Here is a 10,604-nt window from a genome sequence, read left to right as displayed (position 1 = left end):
AAGGGATCCAAAGTCCCTAAACATGTTGTTCCTACCCCTATAGGAACAAGGTCAACAAACCACAGCACTAAATATCAGTTCTACACCTGAAAACACTCAAAAACAAGCTAATTCTGGATCATGTCAACTGCTCCACTGAGCATCTGCGCTGAATGTCAACTGCTCCACTCTGTACCTGTGCTGAATGTCAACTGTAAAGAAGGCTACCTGCGCTGGGCGAGTTTGGCCAAATGGCACAGTCATTCCTCAAGGTGTCAATGCCCAAGAAGCTTCCAAAATGACACTTGGATCAGGGAATTCGCCTAGTGATGAGTAAGAGGGTCTAGATCTCCAAGTGGAAGCAAGAACCTCCAAGTGGACTCAAGAACTGAAGAATAACTGAAGTGGGAGAGGACACTAGTCAGCTTCATGCCAGCCTCAAGTTGACTCATCCTTTCTCCAAAACTCCTATATATAGAGCTCTCTCATGAGGTCTAAGGAGGCTGGAATCTGGTGAATGTAAGGAAGTGTTGTTGGTTTGAGTATAGAACTATTGGGTGATTTGCTTGAAGGAGGTGAAGAGGAGATTTCTTTCTGCTGGGAGGTGATGCTGGATTGGGCCTTTTATGGTTGTATCACTTCCTGAACTTTACTTTTTCCATTAATAAAGCATTTGAAGTTCTTTTATATGCATGTGTCTCAATGGCGTATTGATACTTGTATATTTGATTTATTCTAATCCTTGAATCAATTATGAATGTACGTTTCTTGTAGTTTCCCTCTCTTGTCATTTTGCAGGATCTTGGTGTAGCTGGGCCAGTGAAAGAGCAAGGAGCTGGGAGCAAGCAGCAAGGAGAGAAGATTGGATCAATCATTAGCGGAAGACAACGGTTAGTGGATCTCTTTCTCCCCTCTCTTACATCTCATAAAGAAGTAATCTCGAATAGCTTTGCTTTGATTGTTGCTGAGGTACTATCACCCTTAGAGTGGGATAGGGTCATTCCGTATTGGATACTTTTCCCAAACAACAAATTGGCGACTCCACTGGGGATCGTATCTTGTTGGTTTTTTGTGTTTTTGCTATTCATTTCATAAACACAGGGAGTACCGAATCGAACTGCATTTGGATCTTTCAAATGCAAAGTAGAGGGCAGCTACTCTAGCTCAGTTTCTGGGCAAGCTTATGATTTGAAGAGCTGATTCACAAGGACTCTGAACAGCTCTTAGTGATAGCTTTTCATCCTCCTTTTCATCCCTTAGTGTGTACTTGACTGATAGCTTCTGATTTGGCCAAAAACTGTGAATTTTTGAGCAATCTGTGACCCGGAAACTGAGAAAAACGCAAGTTTGTCTCTTCAGTGCAGGCACTGTGAAGGCAGTCTGCATTTCAGCACAGTTCCCGAAGGGGCTACCTGCGCTGAAGGTCAAACTGCCAGTGTACTACCTGCGTTGAACCAGTTTTGCCTAGTGCTACTGGGGTTCCCTCCTGTTTATTGCCCTGTTTTCACCCTTGTTTTTGCAGCCTGTTACCAGTCAATGTACCTATCTGAAACCAACTTTCCTTGCCACTATTCTGCCTCAGTTGTATAAAGAAACTGTGTTTGTTCTTTGTGTATTTCTTATATCATTTACAGTTTCCCATAACGAAAGTGAACTAGTCTTGCTGTGGCCTCTTAGATCTAGACTTGTGATAAGTGTCGTTTTGATCTCAAGAGTTAGTTTATTTGCTGTTCATAGCTGATTGAGCTTTTTCTTTCGTCATATGGTTTGAATTTATATATTTCTAGTGTCGAAACAAGTAAATCTTAAGGTGTCTTTTGATTTTGGACAAGCTTGTTTGCTTTCACTTGAAATTGAATTCAAAGTTATACAACAGCTTTCTTTTTGTATTGCACCAACATTAAGAAAGAGAAAAGAAATACCTGCATTAATCATTTTGCATTTGATAAGTTTGCATGTTGATTTAGGGAAAAAGTGCATTAGTGTATGCTCTTTGATCTGTGTGAAAAGATTTTGTCTCTCTTTTCCCTCAGTAGTTAAGATTTTCATAAGTCGAAAAGATTGAAAAAGCTTGCTTCTCATCTTAGACTGCATTTAGGAATTTGTATCAAACATCTCGTGGTGAACCTTGAAAGGCAAACTTTAAAAAGATCAACTTAAAATATATTGAATGAACCTAACAACGCTTTGAAACATAACGCAAACACATAGAGGTCTAAGCTAGAGACGTGTTCCGGCATCGTTAAAGGTAGTGACTGTCGATTTCGACGAAGGTGGGTGATTCCTCCTGAGAGTTGGTGGCACTAATACGGACTTGTGCTCCCACGTACCGTCGCGTATATATTGGGAGACCCCTATAGGCATATATCTTTTATCCATAGGAAGCCGTGTCGGCCGCCCTACTGATCGCAATGCAGTGAACACAGCATTCACGAAGATCGACCACCCGTACCGTAAAACGTATTCTGTGGTTTTGCGAAAGGTTTGGCACACCCTCTGCATAGATCTCCAGAGAAGTTTCTTTTGGCCTTTTTCAAACTCTATAACTGAAAAAGTCCAACCGAGAATTTTTCACTTCGGGCTCGTTAATACATCGAAGGAGACTAGAGTCATCTTTAGCTTTTTCTCGACTCTTAAAAAGTGAAAAAGCAAGTTCTGTCTAAAAGCGTCTAATAAAATTCATTCAATTCGGAAACACAAATTTCCCCTTTTAATATTTTGGTTGATCGAGTAATCCGCAATCGTGGAAGAAAGTCAATTGAAACCCCGTCGTTCGCGGAGGCTTACGAGTCAATCGTCTTTGTCTCCGGAATCGAAAATAGTACGGACAAAGCGAACTTGTTTAACCGGTTCAAAATCTCCTATAACAGTTAGAACAAGTGTTCCAACTGCATCTGAGGTTCTGGTTACTCCTAACATTTCTGGAAACCCTGCCTCTATAGAAGAAGTTCAACAGCCATAGAAGGACAGTAATACTGATCCTAGTCTGGGGGAAAATACTTGTATAACTGAACCAGTTCCATCTGTAACCGGTTCAGAGAGTTTTTTTCCTCAAACAACTGTCGCTGTCGAAGCAACCACTTCTTCGGCACTAGAAATATTTTACGGACCTGACGGTCTTCCTCTTCCACCGGGTTTGATTGCGATAGAGGAAATTGTAGAGGATCCGCAAGCAAGTACTCCAACTCATTTTGGAGTCGGGGTCACTCTCTTTCCTTCATCAGAGGTTAATCCACCACAAGTGGAAGTTCCTGTAGAATCCCTAGGAAATCTATTGGATAGACTTAAGATGTCTGAACAACCGTCATCATCTAGGACTGTGTCAAATGACACAGCGACAGCAGAAGCCCCTGCCGTCACTCCGACAATGTTTGCCAGCATACCAGCTGTCCCAACTAGCTCACAATCGCTAGAAGGAGTCCACCAAGGGACTATTTCGACAGTATGGTCTGTTCCAGTTTGTTCATCCGGAGTAATACCCGGCAACTCTTATGTTGAAACTCGACAGATTGATCCTCATGGAGGTCAATTTGGGCCATCCAGTCCTCAAGAACTAACAATCCCTATGAGTTCTGGATTGTTACCGTATGGGGGGCAGTATGCCCTTTCATTACCCCCTCCGGGAGGGTACCCATACGTGAGTTCGCAACAGTATCCAGGTTATACTGGAATCGCATCAAGTAGTTGGGTACCTATGCTACCTCAACAACCAAGGGTTGTATATTCTATGCAACAGTGTGTACCTATGACGAACATCCCAACCACACCGGCTATTGTAACAATGTCACAAGTTTAAGCGATACCTGTTGCATGCCAACCTCAGATTTCTCAGGTTGTAATGCGACAGTCACTTGATCATGGGTCACAACCACAATCGCCAACTGGTGGGGCGACACAAGTACAAACGGGTACAATTACCCCACACCTCGGTCCAATGGTTAGCATGGCACAACAAAACAAGGCTTCACAACCCTGGCTTGTGCAATACCAACAACCGCAATTCCAGCAGGTGTACCAAGGTTCTGAGCAGCAGATCTTTGCGAATAGTGGACAACCGTATATCCAAAACGGTCAAAACCAACCACTTTACAGTGGTCAAGTCCACCAACCGTATCAGTCATACCAACATCAATTATATTATGCTGGTATGCAAAGGCCCACTACTCAAGCGATTCCATCGTACCCTGGTTATGCTTCGCCTAACCTGAATCAACAGTTACTATTCGTGGTGACTTTAGAGTTACCCGATTTACACCGGTTAACAAACGATCCGATTGCTTATGCCCCTTGGTGGCCAGCGATTCCTCATAAACTTCCATCTGACATTCCTAAATTCAATGGAAATCCAGGTGAAGACCCATCGAATCACGTGATGACTTTTCATCTGTGGTGTTCGTCGAACACCCTAAACGACGATTCGATAAGGCTTCGCCTTTTTCAGAGGACATTGACAGGTCCAGCAGCTAAATGGTATATTGAATTGCCAAGAGCCTCTTTCGACAATTTTAGTTCCCTAGCCATGACTTTCTTAACCCATTTTCAATTACCGATAAGGTATGAAACGGGAACAAAAATATTAACCAACTTCAAACAGACAACTGCCACCCATATATCTGATCATATACATGAGTGGCGTCGTCGTCGTAGGATGGTCAAAACGTACGTTCCCGATCAGCTATTAGCTGAATGGTTTATAAAGTCGTTACTTCCGGCTATTACGGAAGATGTGGCCAAGGGGGGAGTCGTAACAGAGGAGCAAGTGATTGCTCGTGCACAGTATTTGGACTTAGTTTATACTCAGTCCGGCACACTCTATGACAAAATACCTGACGCCCCTAGACCAGAGTTTTCAATTCCTCCCCCTCCTAAATCAAATAGTGACTCTCATGCCGGTGACGGTGTGATTGGCACGGCAAACGCGAAATCGATAAAGGTTTCGTCAAAGAAAGCCCGTAAGAATTCGGATCAAAATGCGAAAGAAGAAATTCTTGCTTCGAAAGTAAATGCCGTATCAGAAGATAAGGGCAAAGAAACCAATCAACCAGGAAGCAAGAAGAAGCAAAAAAAAGGGAAGAAGAAGAAACAGGGTGAGTCATCCCCTAGAAAAAATTCTTCAAACCCTCCTGGGAAAGGGAAACAAAATTATCCATGTTTAATATGTGATGATAAGGATCATAACACAAAGAATTGCCCATTCAAAGCTGAGTTAAAGAGGTTCTTTAAAAGTTCCCAAACCTCAGCTGTGTTAACTGATCCATTTCCCAACCCAGGTCAAAATCTGGTTGATAATGGAAATGCTTCCCTGTCGCAAGTACTTATGTTGTCGGTTTCAAAACAACAGAATGATGCTTTGATTTCGACAAGGAACAAAGATTATGGAAATCCTCAGCTGTCGAACGAAAAAGGTAAAGATCAACTGGGTAGTTCGACAACAACTTCGACAGAAGTTGTACCACCCATCATCCCTGAATTAACAATAAAACCGCTAAAGGGTGTAGTTCACAAGTCGACATTTAATCCTCGCGCCAGAGCGGCGCAGCATTATAACATAGTGGAAGATTTGGCACAATTGCCATCCGCTATGTTGACTCTTGAAGTACTACAAAATTGTCCAACCCAAAGGCAGGCCTTGTTATCAGCAATTGGTGGGGTTGATCCTAAGGATTCCAATCTTGTATCCTTTGATCACAAGGGATACGATCGTCAGTTACTAGCTCAACTAGCTTTCCTTATTCAAGTGAAAGCCCTTAACAAAACTGTTCACAAAACGATTATTGATGAGGGAGCATCAACATGTATTATGTCGATGAGCTGCTGGAAAACTCTAGGATCTCCAACCTTTTCGCGATCTTCGACGACATTAAAAGCTTTCGACGGAAGGACTTATACCCCTTACGGTATCCTTAATAACTTGAAAGTTGAACTAGGAGGAAAAACAGTAGAAATTGATGTTGAGGTCATTGATGGAAATCTTGACTATAACATCCTACTGGGTAGACCGTGGATTTATGCCATGGCAGCTGTTGTGTCAACTTATTTTAGGAAGATCGCATTCCCGTTTGAAGGAGGGATTACGATCATCGACCAACAGAATTTCCTCCCTAATGGTTCACAAGTTACAGGAAGCATTCCCATGATCCATGACAGCAACCATTCAATTCAAGATATCGGAGTAGGATTATTGAAAGACCCCACATTGATGGGAACTTTCGCGCTACCACCTCCTATTTATATAGGAAATGTACCGTTTGTAGCAACCTGCAACATGATATCTTCCACGAAGGTCAACATGGATCATTCAATGGTTTTGCCCCCAAGCCCTTTAGAAATATTGTAGCAATCAATGTTTCAAGCATGGGAGGCGAACCCAAATCAACGCTCGTCAAGCGTTTGGGTAGATAGGTCTAGAGAATATGGTACCTCATTAGATCCTTGGTCGAAAGTACATGGGACTGACGAAGGAATCTTACAATCAATGATGATTGAGGGGGTACCATGGAAGGATCACCACCATCGTTCCCTTCTTCCGGAATACGAAGAAGATACTCAAAGTGACCTTTATCACCCTTCAGTTTTTGAATTCCTAACAAATACTGTAAACACGGTGGATTCCAAGCGAAACCTATCCAATATTGAAGAGACTATAGCCATAAATATCTCGACTAAAACATATGTTGTAGAGAATATTTATGTCGGCAAAGGTTGTTCCCCTTCAGAACTGGAAATATATAACGCTCTTTTTCGCGAATTCAGAGATGTCTTTGCTTGGTCATATGATGAAATGCCAGGCATTGACTCGAGTATCGTTGAACATGAAATTAAAATGTATCCTAATGTCAAACAAGTAAGACAACGGCTTCGACAGGTACACCCCAAGAAAGCCGCTGCCATTAAGGCAGAAGTTGAAAAACTTCTCCATGCTGGATTCATCTACCCGGTTCCTCTAACCGATTGGGTATCGAATATTGTCCCTGTTATGAAGAAACAAGGGACGATTAGAGTGTGTGTCGATTATAGGGATGTAAACCAAGCTTGTCCGAAGGACAACTACCCTACACCCTTCATCGACCAGATAATTGATGAATGCGCCGGATGTGAAATCTTTTCATTTATGGATGGATTTTCCGGGTATAATCAAATAAATATCCGCCCACAGGACTAGTCAAAGACTGCATTTATTTGTCCGTGGGGCACATTCGCTTATCGAAAATTACCCTTTGGTTTAAAGAACGCAGGGGCGACGTTCCAGAGGGCGATGAATTATGCCTTCCATGACATCAAGAACATTGTTCAACCTTATCTCGACGATCTTCCGGCTCATTCGCGAAAGCGGACTGATCATCCGCAGCATTTAAGAGCGATATTTCTACGTTGCCGACACTACAAGATAAGACTAAATCCACACAAATGTGTGTTTTGCGTCGGTTCTGGTCGTTTACTTGGCTTTGTAGTCTCTAAGGATGGGATTCGTCTCGACCCCTGTAAGGTTCAGGCAATCATTAATTTGCCTCCACCTTCAAATTTGCTTCAGATTCAGAAACTCCAAGGGAAAGCAAACTTTCTGAGGAGGTTCATTCCAAATTACGCAGAACTTGCTAAGGGTTATACTCGTCTTTTGAAAAAGGATGTACCTTTTGTCTGGGACAAGGTGGCGCAAGCTTCCTTTGATGCTCTGAAAGATTGTCTAGTAAAAGCATCATTAATGTACGCCCCGGACTATCAAAGAGATTTTAACCTGTATCTGGCTGCAGCGGATACGACCATTGCAATGGTTTTAGTTCAAGAAGTCGATGGAATTGAACATCCTATCTATTATTTAAGTAAAAACTTAAACGATACAGAAAGTAAATATTCTTATGTTGAAAAACTAGCGCTTGCAGCTGTTCAAGCGATTCAAAGGTTTCGACATTATGTCCTCTTTCGGAAAACTACCATCTTGTCAGATTGCAACCCCATGACTTATATACTGTCGCGACAGTTGCTGGGGGGCAAATATTCAAAATGGATAGCGATCCTTCAAGAGTTTGATCTGGAATTTGTGAAATCCAAATCAAAGAAAGCTCTAGTTTTTGCAGAATTATTGTGTGATCTCCCATCGTCGTCCAACGATGAAACATCGGAAGAGTCAATCATGGATGAAAGTTTGTTTCTGATATCTGTAAGCGATGAGTGGTATGGAGATATCATAGTTTATCTCCAAACCCAAAAGTTCAAGCCTAACACCTCTCGCTCCAAACAAAAACGTATACGATACCAAGCAAAAGACTACATGATCGTCGGTGATACACTTTACCATCGTGGTATCGATACAGTTCTGAGGAGGTGCCTTACCCATGAGGAGGCCGAAAAAGCCCTGAATGAGTGTCATTCAGGCGCGTGTGGGGGGCATCAATCTAGATATGCAACAGCACAAAAAATCTTACGAGCAGGATACTTCTGGCCAACAATGTTCAAAGATTGCATAACCGCAGTCAGAAGTTGCCATGCTTGTCAAATTTTTGATAGCAAAACCAGACGACCACCCGCACCTTTACAGCCGATAGTTGCTGTTGGGCCCTTCGCCAAGTGGGGCATCGATTTCATGCAATGTAACCCCACCTCGACCGGGGGGCATGGATATATTATAGTCGCTGTTGACTATTTTACCAAATGGGCCGAGGCGATGCCTACATTGGATAACACTGGTGAAACAACTGCCCTTTTCTTTTTCAATCATGTAGTCGCCAGGTTCGGCGTACCACAGGCTATAGTTACAGATCATGGGTCACATTTTCGCAATCACATGATGGTCGAATTAGCTGCCAAGCTAGGGCTATCTCACGATAGCTCTACCCCATATTATCCGCAAGCCAACGGACAAGTTGAGGCAATCAACAAGGTCCTGAAGCGTATGTTGCAAAGGATGATCGGGGTTCATAAAAGAAGGTGGCACCTAATCCTGTACTCAGCCTTGTGGGCTTACCGAACGTCGGTAAAGAACGCAACCAGGTTCACACCTTTTCAACTGGTGTATGGCCTGGAAGCAGTCTTACCAATCCAGTGCGAAATTTCGTCGCTTAAACTCGCAATCGATCTTCTCCCCGGAACTTCAGAAGAAGAGGCTCGTTTCTTGGAACTAATCCAATTGGATGAAACCCGTCGTGATGCCGCTTTGGCTAACGAAGCTCATAAGAAACGAGTCAAGGCTCAGTTTGACAAAAATGTCAAACCCCGTGTCTTCTCAGAAGGTGATTTGGTCTTGCTTTATGACCAAGAATCCGATAAATTGGGAGCAAGTAAATTCAAGTCCTTATGGATGGGCCCCTATATTTTTAAAAAGGTGTTAGCAAAAGGAGCCTACGAGTTAATGGATTACGATGGAATTCCACTAGCGCAGCCCCGCAACGAGTTGTACCTCAAGCGTTACTATGCTTAAATAGTAACCTGCATGCTTTTCTTGTATTTTGTTTTCGCTAAAGTTTTTGTTCTAGTCGAGTGATCCACCTTTTCCATTTGTTGCAGATGTCGAACCTTCTGGAGACATGTGTTGGATATGCCGACGGAGCGAGTCGTAGTTCGCGGAACCTATCCTCCGCAGCCTGGGCAATTTTTGATCCAAGCGGCGAGTTAGTAAGTTTCAGAGGTGTGTGTATTGGGCAATCAACGAATAACATTGCTGAGTATAGCGTGTTGATAGAACTACTCTCTGATGCCATCACACGTGGCATACGCCGACTAATTGTCAGGTTAGACTCACAGCTCGCAATACTACAACTCAATGGTATATACTCCGTTCGCAATCCAGCTATTTATCGCATGTTCCTAAGGGTTAAGATTTTGGAAAGACGATTTGATTCAATTCAATATCAACATATTTCTAGAAACTTAAACACATTAACCGACTCATTAGCAAACTATGTGTTAGACATACATTTGCAACATTTATAAAAGGACACATCATCAAAGATTGTACATATGGATCATATAACTCAATCAGAATAAAACTCGAAAATCAAAATATATATAAGTTGTTTATATAGTTCATACATAATGTTCTGTAACCAAGACAAAATTGGTCAGATGACCTAAAACTCAAAAAGATGCTAGGGGGCACCCTAGCCTAGTGGTGCTCATGATAGCACATCACGGCCTGTGCAATCATGCGCAAGAGACGATTCCATCGTCTAGGTACACCAGTAGTGTGTCGCTGCAGCTGTAAAGATAACTCATCAATCCTCACATCGGGAATGCCGAGAGTAAGGCTCTCAACCTGCTCCTGCACAGCTGTAAGGGTCTCAGTATCGTCAAGGTCGCGAATAACAGCTCTCCTAGCAGGCTCCACTGCCGGGGCAGCAACTGGCGGTCTCGGACGAACTGCTGGACGAACAGGACCAATATCTACATGCACCCAAGAGTACAATTAAAAGTCTTGATAGAATAAAGCACAACAACATTATAAATAAGAACAGTAAACAGTAATATGGTCAAGGAGTTTACCAATGGCGCCCCACTGTTCGCCATCCGGTAGCACCAAATCCGGATCACCTCGGAAATCCATACCCACATATGGATACTCGGAAAACGCCATCTCCTGGCGCTCGAACCACCTGAAGAAGGCCTCAGTAAAAGTAATTTGAGGTTGACCA

This window comes from Pinus tabuliformis, chromosome 5_1 (assembly GCF_031772625.1).
Source record: "Pinus tabuliformis cultivar Carrire ecotype Pingquan chromosome 5_1, CPIR1, whole genome shotgun sequence".
NCBI lineage: Eukaryota > Viridiplantae > Streptophyta > Pinopsida > Pinales > Pinaceae > Pinus > Pinus tabuliformis.
Note: the sequence above shows the minus strand (reverse complement) of the source record.